This window comes from Oncorhynchus clarkii, chromosome 28 (genome assembly GCF_045791955.1).
Source record: "Oncorhynchus clarkii lewisi isolate Uvic-CL-2024 chromosome 28, UVic_Ocla_1.0, whole genome shotgun sequence".
In the NCBI taxonomy this organism is placed as follows: domain Eukaryota; kingdom Metazoa; phylum Chordata; class Actinopteri; order Salmoniformes; family Salmonidae; genus Oncorhynchus; species Oncorhynchus clarkii.
Window position 1 is genome coordinate 4,159,216 of NC_092174.1, and position 16,649 is coordinate 4,175,864.

The 16,649-nt window shown below is 41.0% G+C and overlaps 1 protein-coding gene across 2 annotated transcripts in view; it reads left to right on the plus strand.

The window, feature by feature from the left end:
* Nucleotides 1-7,776: 7,776 nt before the first annotated feature.
* LOC139387198 (solute carrier family 39 member 6) overlaps nucleotides 7,777-16,649 on the plus strand; it is a 33,374-nt gene continuing 24,501 nt past the window's right edge. For both annotated transcript variants that reach the window (XM_071133265.1, XM_071133266.1), the window contains exon 1: nucleotides 7,777-7,919. The gene's annotated coding sequence lies outside the window, so the exon portion shown is untranslated. The remainder of the gene's footprint in view (nucleotides 7,920-16,649) is intronic.

The window sequence follows — 16,649 nt, forward strand, 5'->3', positions numbered from 1 at the left end:
TAGTTGAGTATCTGGAGCATCAGCGGGTTTGATTACAGACTCAAAATGGCCAGAAACAAAGACTTTTCTTCTGAAACTCATCAGTCTATTCTTGTCTGAGAAATGAAGGCTATTCCATGCGAGAAATTGTCAAGAAACTGAAGATCTCGTACAACGCTGTGTACTACTCCCTTCACAGAACAGTGCAAACTGGCTCTAAACAGAATGGAAAGAGGAGTAGGAGGCCCCAGGGCACAAATGAGCAAGAGGACAAGTACATTAGACTATTTTAGTCTATTAGTCTATTTTAGTCGATTAGTCTATTAGTCTATTTTGAGAAACAGACACCTCACAAGTCCTCAAATGGCAGCTTCATTAAATAGTACCCGCAAAACACCAGTCTCAAAGTCAACAGTGAAAAGGCAACTCCAGGATGCTGTCCTAGGCAGAGTTGCAAAGAAAAGCCATATCTCAGACTGGCCAATAAAAAGAAAAGATTAAGATGGGCAAAAGAACAGACACTGGACAGAGGAACTCTGCCTAGAAGGCCAGCATCCTGGAGTAGCCTCTTCACTTTTGATGTTGAGACTGGTGTTTTGTGGGTACTATTTAATGAAGCTTCCAGTTGAGGACTTGTGAGGCGTCTGTTTCTCAAGCTAGACACGCTAATTTACTTGTCCTCTTGCTCAGTTGTGCCCTGGGGCCTCCAACTCCTCTTTCTATTCTGGTTAGAGCCTGTTTGTGCTTTTCTGTGAAGGGAGTAGTACACAGCGTTGTACGAGATCTTCAGTTTCTTGGCAATTTCTTGCATTTTCTTGTCTTCATTTCTCAGAACAAGAATAGACTGACGAGTTTCAGAAGAAAGATCTTTATTTCTGGCCATTTTGAGCCTGTAATCGAACCCACAAATGCTGATGCTCCAGATACTCAACTAGTCTAAGAAGGCCAGTTTTCTTGCTTCTTTAACAATAGCTTTCAGCTGTACTATCATAATTGCAAAAGGGTGTTCTAATGATCAATTAGTCTTTAAAAACGATAAACTTGGATTAGCTAACACAACATGCCATTGGAACACAGGAGTGATGGTTGCTGATAACGAAAACGAAAACCGAAACAGTACCGTGTGGCCAAAACACTCACACGGAAACAAACACCCACAAACCAAAAGTGAAACCCAGGCAACCTAAGTATGATTCTCAATCAGAGACAACTAACGACACCTGCCTCTGATTGAGAACCATACTAGGCCGAACACAAAAACCAACATAGAAAAACCAACATAGACTGCCCACCCCAACTCACGCCCCGACCATACTAAAACAAAGAATAAAATAACAGAACTATGGTCAGAACGTGACACCTATGTAGATATTCCATTAACAAAATCAGCTGTTTCCAGCTACAATAGTCATTTACAACATTAACAATGTCTACACTGTATTTCTGATGAATTTGATGTTATTTTAATGAACAAAAAATGTGCTTTTCTTTCAAAAACAAAAAGGAAAAAAACATTTCTAAGTGACAAACTTTTTAATGGTAGTGTACATGTAGGTAGGGGTAAAAGTGACTAGTCAATCAGGATAGATAATTAACAGAATAGCAGCAGCGTATTTGAAAAGTGTGAAAGTGTGTCTGTGTGTTTTGCCTGTGTGAGCGTATGTAGTCTATGTGTGTTGGAGTGTCAGTGTAGTATGTGTGAGTGTATGGGTAGACTCCAGTGAGTATGCATTGAGCCGGTGCAAGAGAGAGTGCAAATAAAAAGGGGTTCAATGCAAATAGTCAGGGTAGCCATTTAATTATTTTTTCAGCAGCCTTATGCCTTGGAGGTAGAAGCTGTTCAAGAGCCTTTTGGTCCCAGACTTGGACCTCCGGTACCGCTTGCAGTGCGGTAGGATAGAGAAGAGTCTATGATTGGATGGCTGATGTCTTTGACAGTTCTTAGGGCCTTCCTCTGACATATTTGTATTTGTATTTATTATGGATCCCATTAGCTGCTGCCAAGACAGCAGATACTCTTCCTGGAGTCCAGTAAAATTAAGGCAGTTATACAATTTTAAAAACATTACAATACATTCACAACAAATTTCACAACACACTAAGTGTGTACCCTCAGGCACCTACTCCACGTTTTTGATTTGTTAAAAAAGTTTGAAATATCCAATAAATGTCGTTCCACTTCATGATTGTGTCCCACTTGTTTTTGATTCTTCACAAAAAAATACAGTTTTATATCTTTATGTTTGAAGCCTGAAATGTGGCAAAAGGGCGCAAAGTTCAAGGGGGCCGAATACTTTCGCAAGGCACTGTATATCATGCATGCTGAGGCAAATATTTTTTATAGTAAAACCAACTTAAGTTTTAGAGATTTACAACAGTAAATTGTTGTATTATTGTTTCACCTCACTGTTTGCTAGTAAAGTTATCTACAGTGGGGCAAAAAAGTATTTAGTCAGCCACCAATTGTGCAAGTTCTCCCACTTAAAAAGATGAGAGGCCTGTAATTTTCATCATAGGTACACTTCAACTATGACAGACAAAATGAGAAAAAAAATCCAGAAAATCACATTGTAGGATTTTTTATGAATTTATTTGCAAATAAATTATGGTGGAAAATAAGTATTTGGTCAATAACAAAAATGTATCTCAATACTTTGTTATATACCCTTTGTTGGCAATGACAGAGGTCAAATGTTTTTTCAAATGTTTTTAAGTCTTCACAAGGTTTTCACACACTGTTTCTGGTATTTTGGCCCATTCCTCCATGCAGATCTCCTCTAGAGCTGTGATGTTTTGAGTTTTTACCAAAAAGTTATATTTTGGTTTCATCTGACCATATGACATTCTCCCAATCTTCTTCTGGATCATCCAAATGCTCTCTAGCAAACTTCAGACGGGCCTGGACATGTACTGGCTTAAGTAGGGGGACACGTCTGGCACTGCAGGATTTGAGTCCCTGGCGGCATAGTGTGTTACTGATGGTAGGCTTTGTTACTTTGATCCCAGCTCTCTGCAGGTCATTCACTAGGTCCCCCCGTGTGGTTCTGGGTATTTTGCTCACCGTTCTTGTGATCATTTTGACCCCACGGGGTGAGATCTTGTGTGGAGCCCCAGATCGAGGGAGATTATCAGTGGTCTTGTATGTCTTCCATTTCCTAATAATTGCTCCCACAGTTGATTTATTCAAACCAAGCTGCTTACCTATTGCAGAATCAGTCTTCCCAGCCTGGTGCAGGTCTACAATTTTGTTTCTGGTGTCCTTTGACAGCTCTTTGGTCTTGGCCATAGTGGAGTTTGGAGTGTGACTGTTTGAGGTTGTGGACAGGTGTCTTTTATACTGATAACAAGTTCAAACAGGTGCCATTAATACAGGGTAACAAGTGGAGGACAGAGGAGCCTCTTAAAGAAGAAGTTACAGGTCTGTGAGAGCCAGAAATCTTGCTTGTTTGTACGTGACCAAATACTTATTTTCCACCATAATTTGCAAATAAATTAATTAAAAATCCTACAATGAGATTTTCTGGATTTTTTTCCCTCATTTTGTCTGTCATAGTTGAAGTGTACCTATGATGAAAATTACAGGCCTCTCATCTTTTTAAGTGGGAGAACTTGCACAATTGGTGGCTGACTAAATACTTTTTTCCCCCACTGCATCTAGCTTGCTGGATATACAAGGATATACAATACTTGTTATTGACATCTGTTTGGGATCCTATCTCCGGATTCTCCCAGATCGCAAACGATCTGGGAGAATCTCAATTGCATACTCTCGTCTTCTCTCCTGGACTCCTTCTCAAACCCCATTGGAGGAGAAGGTCAGAGGGGCGGGACCTCTGGCTTTTATCGTCCAATGGGTTTTGAGAAGGAGGGGAGGAGAGAGGTCTCGATGAGGATGCAGTTGAGATTCAGCACAATGGGTCAATGGGTCAAAAATAAAGTACAAATATTTTTGATGTCTTCTGTGCCCATATGAATAACCCCTATGATGTAACTGGAATGATGAGGTAGATGTTCTTCTTGTCTGTTTTTGTTTTATTATTTCACTGCCATACTGTGTTTGATCTTGTCTAGCCATCTTGTCTCAAGAGGACCACAATGGAAATAAGTTCCAGACTTTATTGTGTGTTATCCTCAATGATTTTACTCATGTGCATGTATGGCTTTTTCAAGTTTCATGTTTGCTTGTTTTTATTAAATTGTCAAATTGATAAACGAAACTAAAAAGTCTGATCAAATGGAAAACTAAATGGAAAAGATTGGATGTCAAAGTCATGAGTTATTCAAATGCATTAAATCATTCCTAACCAGAAATACTAATTAGGGGAGGTAAAGTAACACAGACCAAAAATATGCAATAAGTAGTAAGACTGGCCAGCTTTATAGACAAGGTAACATCTTAATAATTCGTTCCCCTTTTCAAATAGAAGTCCAATTTTGTGATGTTGTCAACCCAAAGAAATATTGCTAAAATCTCTTCTTCTTCCTCACATGTCTACTCTGCTGACCAAAGCTCAAGTAAGTCGAGAGATAAATGGGAGAGGCTGTGGACATGTCCTAATGTGCCTTTCCCAGCTAGCTAGTTTATGCTGGCAAGCTTGCAACAACAGCACTGCGCTAGTTAAAACTTGTAAAAGTGATGTTTATTTACACTGAACAAAAATATCAAGGCAACATGTAAAGTGTTGGTCACTTGTTTCATGAGCTGAAATAAAAATTACCAAAAATATTATTTCTCTCTATGTTGTGCTCTAATGTGTTTCCATCCCTGTTAGTGAGCATTTCTCCTTTACCAAGATAAGCCTGACAGGTATGGCATATCAATAAGCTGATTAAACAGCATGATCATTACATAGGTGCATGACAATAAAAGGCCACTTTAAAATGTGTAGTTTTGTCACACAACACAATGCCACAGATGTCTCAAGTCTTGAGGGAGCGTGCAATTGGCATTCTGACTGTAGGATTGTCCACCAGAGCTGTTGCCAGAGAATTGAATGTTAATTTCTCTACAATAAGCTGCCTCCAACATTGTTTTACAGAATTTGGTAGTATGTCCAACCGGCCTCACAACTGCAGACCACGTGTAACCATGCCAGCCCAGGACCTCCACATTCGGCTTCTTCACGTGCGGGATTGTCTCATGCAACAATCTTTGAAATTGTTGCATGTTGCGTTTATATTTTTGTTCAGATGGGCGAAGGAGAAATAACTTGTAGTATTAGTCACCATCTGGATGTCACTGTGACATGCCAATTAGCTAACGTAACAAGGTTGTAGCAAAGTGCTTCCCACTGTTTTCCTTCCCCGGGCAGCTGTATCACATTGCTGGTGGTAGCTAACATGGCCAATGTGTTCCATCCAGTGATGTACAAACCCTGGATTGCATGTATTGGCCATTACTAGGCTGTGAAGCCACAAGTCTGTCCTATTGGCACTCCCCAGTAGGGGCAGTCCCCAGTAGTGGCACTCCCCAGTAGGAGCACTCCCCAGTAGGAGCACTCCCCAGTAGGAGCAGTCCCCAGTAGGAGCAGTCCCCAGTAGGAGCACTCCCCAGTAGGGGCACTCCCAAGTAGGGGCACCCCCCCAGTAGGTGCACTCCCCAAGGGGGGCAATCCCCAGTAGGAGCCGTCTGCCATAGAAATGAATGGAATGTTTCAAGGAAAACAATGTATGTTTTTAACTATTTTTGTTGTTGTAGTGGGGATAGTAACAATAGTAATCTATAAAATTATACTTGAAGTAAAATGTTTTAATATATTAACATTTTTATGTTCAGTTCGCAATATAATTTAAAACTATGAATTAATGTGTCTGTAATATAATAAATGTGGCAAAAACGAATGTAGACCTTAATAAATTCATTTCTATAGCTTCCAAAATATTTTTTGCATTGGTGGAGGAGTGCCAAGATGGAGGCACAGTGACTTTAACACCCCCAAAGATTAATCTAGTGTATAGATAAATCATTGGTTCTGTCTCACTTGATTATATTTTGAGTAGGATACCAGCATAAATGAGAAATAGCTTGTAATATTGGTAGTAAGCATCTGGATGTCACCGTGATACAGTCTACTGCTCAATGGGGAGACACAAGAACACAGGGCACAGTGTGTCCTTCATTCCTGATTGCCGACTAAAGTGTGAGCATTGCTGTCCTGCAGTAAGGAGGGAAGTAGCAATATCAAGCCAGGGTGACAGCTAAAGTACATTTCTTGTTGTGATTTTCGGGATTAAAGTAAAATATATATTTTTTAACAACAATTACTCCGATAAAATCTGAATGTTTCTGAACACTCTCCCAGTCTCAAGTCCCATCTTTGGCAGACAAATTTCAAATTCTCTTTGAAGTTTCTAGAAACAAGCATAAACTAGCTAGCTGAGGATGGCTCATTAGGATGACTGACTGAACTGACTGAACCAAATTCGTTCTTTCCCATTCAACTCTTGCTGTGTGACATACATCATACATTTCGAGAAGGGTGCAGTTGCGGCCTGCAATTCGGGGCATTCCTGCATATGGACATCCCTGCATCGGCAGGAAACTCTTGTCCATTTTTAAGTTAGGACAGGCATGAGGTGGGGGCCCTCCAGTACAGTAGTGCATAATAACGTTGGATGCCATCCGCCGATAAACCCCACACAATACGGGCATGGGTGACAACGGTAGCTAGCTAGCTGTACACCGGTAGACACTGTCCTTCGCCACTGCCTGTCAGGCATTGTTTTCCTGCAGTTCTGTTAACGATGGCGAGGGCAGGCGGAAGCGAAGGACACTTGGTGCTAGTTTAACCAGCTCGTCCTAAGGAGGACTCCGGTACCCAGCAGCCCGGAGCGACACTGTGTGCTATCTAGCAAGCACTCGGTGTCGCTAAATATCAAGCTAGCTAGTACTTGGTGTCGCCCCAGCCACCTGCCTGCTGTGCTAGAGGAAGGCGAGAACAGACAGTGTCCTTCGCTCCCGCCTGTCGGGCACGTCTTTCTCCGGTACACAGGAGGCGGCACTGTGTGCTAGCTAGCAAGCTAGCACATGGTGTTTCCCCAGCCTCCCTCCTGTTGTGCTAGCGGGAGGTGGGGACGACCAGTATACAGTGTCCTTCGCCCCTGCCCGTCGGGCTTGGTTTTCTCCAGGATACAGCAGGCGGGATGTGGGGTGGCGACACTAACTAGCAAGCTAGCTAGCACGTGGGTGCGACCGATAGACAAATTCCCTCATCCCCGCCTGTCGGGCACTGCTTTCCTGTGTGTTTTGTTAATGACGGTGAGGACAGGCGGGATCGAAGGATACCGTCTACCGCTAGCTAGCAAAGAGGACTCCAGTAGGTGTGGAGGGGGCAGGAACCAATGGGATGCTCGAGTGGGGGTGTTCATGAAGGAACCAATGGGATGCTTGGGTGGGAGGCAGATGCCCACATGCAGGAACGCCCCAAATTGAGGGCTGCAGTTGCACACAGGTTCATGTCCTAACTGTCCAGGAGCAGAAACAGATCACATCCTCATTCACTGTCAAACTTATGAACAAGCATTTCGCTACACTCACATTAACATCTGCGAACCATGTGTATGTAACCAATAAAATTTGATTTGACATCAAAGGCAAACGCTCAGAAGAATGATTACGTCCCTGGTAATAAGCTTCACCCTTCTCCAATTTGCTCAAAATCCGCCCAGAACACACTGTAATCCATTTATCAATAACTTCCTTCTTCCAGTCAAGTAGACTAGAGCGCAGAATCTAGAACAACATCAGTCTCACCACACTCCATACCGGTAGGTGGCGGTAATGCACCTAATACTGGTATGCACCCTATTGCACATTTTGGCCACCAGACGTCTCTCCTGCCGAGATAAATACTTTAGTCAGCACTATTCTGTACCACACACACTTCATTCGAAGGAAGGTTTGGAAGAAACGTGTATCATACAAGCGCTACGGTTTCCAGGTAGGAGATTCCTTGTGCTATGTTTAGCTAGATTGTAACACATGTATCAAGCGGCGGAGTATGTCGCCCGCCTTGCGTTTTTGTTCAATGGGTTTGTTTAGTTTCCGGTCTATGCTGCTTGACGTTTTCTCTGCACACGGCACCATAGATGTTGCTAGTGCAGAGTGCATAAATTCAGCTCATGGCGCTCTCTTTTGATAGTAAACTCGGTGTATTTCGTATCCGAGATTCCTTGTGGTCGTTACAAAACACAATTGTATCGTTTTTCATTTGCGCATGATTGCCTATCATTTACACACTGACTAGGCCCTGGCAAGGCCCGCAAGCAACCACCATATGTTCTTCCTTCGAAATGCCGCATCTGTTGATAAAGGAGAAAGAAATCTCTAGCTATGAGTCTGGGTACTTGCATGTTGGCCTTTTGTTAAAAGTGATTTGTCGTGGTTATGCTTACACGAACTAGGAGTGTGGATCTGTCGACCTTCGTATTTACCTAATTAGTTATTCTCAGATATACGGGCCCCATTTTGACCAAACACGGTAAATGATGCGTTTGTCCTGGTTGGTGCAATCCGATTTCTTTGTGACGTCCCTACCCTAAACCCCTACCGAAACGATTTTAAATGTCAACTTGGAATGTGTAGGGACGTAGCAGGGATCCCGGATAGCAATATTGACCATATTGCCATAAAGATACAATAGTGTGTGATTGTGGCCTGCAATTCGTGGCGTTCTTGCTTGTTTTCATTCCTGCATCTGCAGGAACACCCCCCTGTCCAGCATGCCAGGCGCGGAAGAAAGACATTAACTACCGGTGTCTCCCACCTGCTGTTTAACGGAGTCCCAGCACAGTGTCCTTTGCTTACACCTGCCGAACACTTGCCCTCGACTTTAACAGGACTGCTGAAAAACATAAATAATAATAATACAGAACTGCTGGAAAGCGGTGCCCGACAGGCAGGGGAAAAGAACACTGTCTACCAGTGTCCTAACTACCTATCCCACCTGCTGTGTACCGGAATCCTAACTAGCTAGCACACAGTTTCTTTCGCTCCAGCCTGCCGAACACCTGTCCTCGCAGTCATTAACAGACCCCCTTCTTATATAGTTGTTTTTGTTAGTTTGCGTCCAACATTATGTTCATTAATAATCTTTGTTAATGGCTTGTTGTAGCGAGCTAAGTCTGAACTAGCACACCTGATTCACCTTGGCCCAAGAAAGAGGATTTCAACACCCACCATCTCAGATTATTCTGAAATCGTTTCTGTAGTTAGAAACTGATAGGATTAGCATTCCTGCAACATTGTTTAGTTTAAATACATTTCTCACAGAACAAATTATATCTAATTGATTGCATCAAATTGGCATTTTTTAAAATTTCTAAAGTTCAATAAATATAGTACCTAACATCCTATTTGGACAAAAGGTCTTCCTAACAATGAGTAAGACAAATTGCCAAAAGCCACCCACAGACTGGCCACAACCGCAGGGCCGGAGCCAGACATAAGCGGTCACTTAGTGTCCCCAGTGCTTCAGAGTCTCAATTTACTGTTCAGTTAGAATAGTAGAATGCACAAGGTGTCATTTCGAAATTTGGTTGTGCATCAGCAGTCTTTCCTCTCGTGTCAGTCATCTCAATTAACCATGTCCGCTACCAATTTTTAGATTGGTAAGTTAGATTCGCCCATCTGTCTAAACTTGTAATAAGCATGGCCAAATACCAACAGGCCACGCAGGGCTTGTACTCAGTGCCGTGACCTTCAGGGGACCCCATTTAAAAAAAAATATATATAAAAAAAAAGCGTTATTAGTCACACTCACTCAGATCGTATTAACATGGTATAAATCTTGGTCAAATGTGTAGAATTGCAGGAAATTAACTTTAAAATGTATAATGTTATCTCTGCCGTCAAGAAGGGGGGAACTAAAATGTTTTGCCTGCGAGGTGGGGACCTCCCCAACCAAATCTTGCCCACTCCAACGGCCAGTATACAGTATCAGTTCTCTGTTTGACACGTAGTATAAAGCTTGGTGTATTGTTTATTCGTTCTATGTAATGTATTCTCAGTAAATTTGGTGATGTTTTTTTCCCCCTTGTTTCACACTTATCTTTTCCCCATAAATGAGTGTAAATGTACCAGGTTTTGCAGCTGTCACACCCTTTTATCTATTTTGCTGGTGTTTATTTATGACAATTGTCTTTGCAACTTTGGGTAGAAAACCAATTGCTTTTGCTCATAATGAAACTAAATTGTGTGGTCATCCTCACAAGTCAAGTCGGTCCTCTATGAGAGTAATTCAGTTTGACCTCTTAGACTTACAGTGCATTCGGAAAGTATTTAGACCCCTTGACCTTTTCCACGTTTTGTTACATTACAGATTCATGTAATACCCTTGATGTACGGATACCCTGAGAAAAAGGTTAATGGAAGATGCGACCATCGAGCCCAGCTAACGTTATCTAGCTAGCGAGTAGGGACCATAGAATATTTGCCATCTTTAAGGTACCTAGCTAGCTAGTCAAGGCAATCTTTCATGCCTGGATTTGCACACACTGACCTTCTCAACCCAGTTATTTGTGCACTGCTGCATGACCTCAGTTATTTTGAGTGTTGGGCAGATCTTGACATAATGCCGTATTTCCTGTTATAAGTAAATAATTGCACCAATGCATCCCATCCAAAAGTGAGAATGTTCATCAACCGTGAAACCCTTGTAAGGTTACATGCTGGAGTTTGTCTTATGACTATTTATAAACCCTTATTCAACCAAGTTTAATAGTCCTTCGTGCTTGCCAAATTATAAGCCTATCTCACAATTTTAACTGTTTATTTATGTGTCTGTTTAATTGATGGTTAAAGTAGTTGACCCATTGTCAAATGCAGCATTAAATATTTACCCATTTTAAAGCAATTTGGGCCCAGGCATCAGACTCCAGATCTTTATTGCAGAGTTGTGTCAATGAGGTGGTCGGTTTTCAATTGGATAACACTTATCACGTGGTTGGTGCAGGCTGAACAAAATATTGCTTTAGGATGCTATTGTAAACTTTAACATTTGTAACTAGCATGGTACCAAGCAATTGTTGTTACACCCCTGTAATTACAGACTATATTTAACACCAGTTACATGTTATTACAGTGTAACAATGAATTATTACAATACTGTAATTACATATGTACAGTGTATTCGGAAAGTACTCAGAACTTTTTCTGCATTTTGTTACGTTACAGCCTTATTCTAACATGGATTAAGTAAAACTTGACTCCTCAATCTACACACACAACCCCATAATGACAAAGTAAAAACTGGTTTGCAAAAAAAACTAAAACTGATATCACATTTACACAAGTATTCAGACCCTTTACTCAGTTCTTTGTTGAAGCACCTTTGGCAGAGATTACAGCCTCGAGTATTCTTGGGTATGTCGCTACAAGCTTGGCACACCTGTATTTGGGGAGTTTCTCCCACTCTTCTCTGCAGATCCTCTCAATCTCTGTCAGGTTTGATGAGAAGGGTTGCAGCACAGATATTTTCAGGTCTCTCCAGAGATGTTAGATTGGGTTCAAGTCCAGGCTCTGGTTGGGCTACTCAAGGACATTCAGACTTGTCCTGAAGCCACTCCTGCGTTGTCTTGTGCATACGGTCATTTTTAAAATTAATTTTTTATTTAACCAGGAAGGGCTCATTGAGGTTAAAATCTCTTTTTTCAAGAGTGCCCTGGCCAAGATAGGCAGCACCAAGTCATTACAAAGAAATACGTTTTGGACACTTCAGTGAAAATGGTTAACTTTGTTAAAGCAAGGCCCTTGAACTCTTGTGTATTTTCTGCACTATGCAATGATATGGGCAGTGACCATGTAAGGCTTTTACAACATACAGAAGTGGGCTGGTTATCAAGGGGCAAAGTATTGACACGTTGTTTTGAATTGAGAGACGAGCTTAAAGTTTTCTTTACTGACTGTAATTTTCACTTGTTTGACAGCTTGCATGATGAGTTTCTCACATGAATGGCCTGTCTGGGTGATGTTTTTTTTCTTCGCCTGAATGAGCTGAATTTAGGATTACAGGGACTCACTGCAACTATATTCAATGTGCGGGACAAAATTGAGGCTATATTAAGAAGTTGGAGCTCTTCTCTGTCTGCATTAACAAGGACAACACACAGGTCTTTCCATCATTATATGATTTTGTTTTTGTGTGCAAATAAACTCGAGCCTTGGTAAATCACGCTGTTAAGACACTGGTGCACTTTGCAACCACGTACCTATGTAAGAGTGGATTCTCTGCCCTCACTAGCTTGAACTAAATACAGGCACAAACTGTGTGAAATTATTTATTAAGACTGAGACTCTCTCCAATACAACCCAACATTGCAGAGTTGTGTGCATCTTTTCAAGCACACCCTTCTCATTAGCCTGTGGTGAGTTATACCCAATTTTCAATTAACAAAAGGTTTCATATGTAAGATGGCTAAATAAAGAGCAGCAACATTAATTATTTTTTTGTGCCCTGGTCCTATAAGAGCTCTTTGTCACTTCCCACGAGCCGGGTTGTGACAAACTCGCACTCGTTCTCATGTTTGTGTGGCAGGCTTACAATGATGGCAAAACAACATTTTGAGAGTGTGCTGACCCTGGTGCTAGATGGGGTACGCAGCTGGAGGTTGAATGTTTGAAGGGGTACGGGACTATAACAAACTATGGGCACCACTGATATAGACCAATTCATTTAATATACCACAGGTGGACTCCAGTTAAGTTGTAGAAACATCTCAAGGATGATCAATGGAAACAGGATGCACCTGAGCTCAATTTCAAGTGTCATAGGAAAGGATATGTATAAAAAATTTTTTTTTAATTTTACATTTGCCAACATGAAAACCTGTTTTCAGTTTGTCATTTATAGGCTATTGTGTGTGTTTTTATTGTTGTATTTAATCCATTTTAGAATAAGGCTGTAATGTGGAAAAAGTCAAGGGGTCTGAATACTTTCTGAAGGCACTGTAATCTTTGTCCTGGAAATGGCCTCTGTGGTTTATTCCCTTCAATAGAGGTCTGGATTAGTTAGACCAATCCCAGTGAACAAGCAAACCATTAGGCAGCAGCAGTTGAAATGGTTTCAGTGTTATGGTCTTAAATGGTAAAAGTTCCAAAAACTCAATGACCACGTAAATGCGCACTGCATTCCGAATAGTAGCTCATATCCCGCTTATGGTCTTATTCGGGATAAGCTGTTTTACATCCATCTTTGATATCCCGCTCACGAGTATCCCTGTAGCCACAAATACACTGAATATTCCTCATATGGGTCAAATGGAATAGTAAGTGAAATCTGGACACTGACTGTAGGCCTAGAACATCTCACATGTAGCACAATATTAACCGCTGCAGAATGATGCATTTCTTGCAGTAAAATTATACAACTAATGATAATTTTGTCTCGGAACAGGAGTGGAGAAATATTTATTTCAGCATCTCTTGAGAAAATGCGAATGTGCTTGTAATGTGTGGTCTCTGACACTGTTATGCAAGTACTGAAGTTTTCTCAGAAACGTGTTTCATAATTTTCTCAGCTTTTCGTTTACTTAAAACTGGTCAAACTGATAACATTTAGCACAGGACCAATCTTTCCAGTGTATTGGAGTTGTGTTTTCTCCCCGGTCCCTAAATGAAACAACTTTAGCGGTGTTAACTACACTGAACAAAAATATAAACGTAATGTGTTGGTCCCATGTTTCATGAGCTGAAAAAAAGATCCCATAACTGTTCCTTTCACACACAACAGCTTATTTCTCTCATTTTGTGCACAAATGTATTTATATCCATGTTTGAGCAGTTCTCCTTTCCCGAGATAATCCATCCACCTGAAAGATGTGGCATATCAAGAAGCTGATTTTAACGGGCATAAGCTACTGACAACAAACACAATTGCATTTTATCAACGTCAATTTGAATGCACAGAAATATCGTATGAGATCTTGAGGCCCATTTCGTTTAAGATGTACAGTGGGGCAAAAAAAGTATTTAGTCAGCCACCAATTGTGCAAGTTCTCCCACTTAAAAAGATGAGAGGCCTGTAATTTGCAAATAAATTCATTAAAAATCCTACAATGTGATTTTTCTGGATTTTTTTTCTTCTCATTTTGTCTGTCATAGTTGAAGTGTACCTATGATGAAAATTACAGGCCTCATCTTTTTAAGTGGGAGAACTTGCACAATTGGTGGCTGACTAAATTTTGCCCCACTGTATATTGCCAACAGATGCATATCTGTATTCCCAGTCATGTGAAATCCATAGATTAGGGCATAATGAATTTATTTCTATTGACTGATTTTTCTTCATATGATCTGTAGCTCAGGAAAGTTGTTGAAATTCTTGCATGTTGCATTTTTATACCTTTGTTCTGTATAGATTACTAATGTATTCATTCATTTAAGGGTCTTTTCACACTTGGTCCCTTTCAGAATTTTTTTGTGAACTCCATGCGGTTCACTTAATTTTGTGTGCAGTGTGAACACTCCTAAGGATCTCAGACCATTCAAAAGAGCCCCCGACACGAACCGAACTGAGACCATTCCCCCTTTTAGGACAATGTGAATGCAAAGCTCCCCAGGTTCGCTTGTCATTATTCCTGCACCACGCACTGGACTACTGCAACACCGTTTCCCCTGCCATAAACCCTGTGCCACAAAAGCGAGAAGATGCATGGAAAAAAAATGTATGTTGCTTTTGGATCTTGATTAGTGATTGTCAAGGACTCGCAGAATTGACAATTTGTGAAGTTTTTAGTTCAGATTGTTTGCAATATGTGATCTATAGGCTAAGAGAGCTTCACAAGCTGTTTGTGGGGTTCAAATAGTGCGAGGACAATATATTTCGTGAAAATCACACCATAGGGTACAAAATCTATTCTAGCTCTTAAAGGGGCAGTAGCCTACCTTGGGTGTAGATTTTATTTTTTAATTACAGCATTATTTATTTGCCATTTATTCTGTTACCAATCAAATGTACATGTTAATAGTATCTTCTGATTACCATTATGTATCATATTTTAACTAAATTAAATCTATTAGCTTCCAAAATGTAAATAGTTATCTAGCTGTCTGATACCACATGGCTTGTCCTGCACTTTGTATAAACCTAGCGTGCATGTTGGGAAAAAGACCTGGTTCCTTTCTAAACATAGCATTGTGACTGCGAAGAGAACTCGGTCCACAAAATAGGTGAGGTGAACTGGCAAAAGTTGACACCTCATTTTGACTCCTCATTCAATGGCAAGGGCAGTGTGAATACAAAGAGCTGAGTTATTTAGCTTATATATATATATATTTTTTTACCGGAGTTCCTTTTAAAGAGGACTGAGATCAGTTATTTTTAAAGAGCACTATATATAAAAACACCGTAAGACATTATTCTCGTGAGTCCTACTTTATTTAGTCTTCTGGGGCAACAAGTTATGACAAAAGAGAAGCTGCATCGATCCATCTATACTTGACAAACAAATGGCCTAAATGCCATGCTAATTTCTAAAGATAAATATTAACAGTATTAGCTTATTTTTTTTATCTGCAAAAATGCATAGTTAATCAGTGGGTGATGGGAATTTCAGATAAAAAGTTGGGGCATAAATTGCCCCACCCCTAATCTGATCGTGGGGTGGTAAATGCTCAGTTTGCTCTATGGCTCAGCTCAGGTGTCTACACACACTCACTCATTCACTTAACACACACACTAAGATTTATTGTGTGGGCTTTTGAATACAAAGTCTCAATAGTCTTCTGTATCATATCCTTTCACACTACTAAGCCGAACTGAACGCGGCCAAATCAAGCTGTTTTGAGATGGCCGGCAAGCCTGGTTATGCATCCACCATAGTTTCTCCCTGCTGAAAACTTCTCAGGTCTTCACTGTAAAGGATTTAAACACTGTTTCCCATGCATGTTCAATGAACCATAAACAATTAATGAACATGCACCTGTGGAATGGTCGTTAAGACACTAACAGCTTACAGACGGTAGGCAATTAAGGTCACATGTATGAAAACTTAGGACACTAAAGAGGCCTTTCTACTGACTCTGAAAAACACCAAAAGAAAGATGCCCAGGGTCTATGCTCATCTGTGTAAACGTGCCTTAGGCATGCTGCAAGGAGGCATGAGGACTGCAGATGTGGCCAGGGCAATACATTGCAATGTCCATACTGTGAGACGCTTAAGACAGCACTACAGGGAAACAGGATGGACAATTGATCGTCCTCTCAGTGGCAGACCACTGTAACACATTGGTACATCTGAACATCACACTTTGCGGGACAGGTACAGGATGGCAACAAGAACTGCCCGAGTTACACCAGGAACGCACAATCCCTCCATCAGTGCTCAGACTGTCAGCAATAGGCTGGGAGAGGCTGGACTGAGGGCTTGTAGGCCTGTTGTAAGGCAGGACCTTAGCAGACATCACCGGCAACAACGTCGCCTATGGGCACAACTCGCTGGACCAGACAGGACTGGCAAAAAGTGCTTTTCACTAACAAGTTGCGGTTTTGTCTCACCAGGGTGTGGTGAGATTCACATTTATCGTCGGAGGAATGAACGTTACACCGGGGCCTGTACTCTGGAGCAGGATCGATTTTTATTTATTTATTTTATTTTATTTTATTATTTTTAAAAAAAATTATATATATTTTTTATATATATTTTTTTTTGGGGGGGGGGGTGGAGGGTCTGTC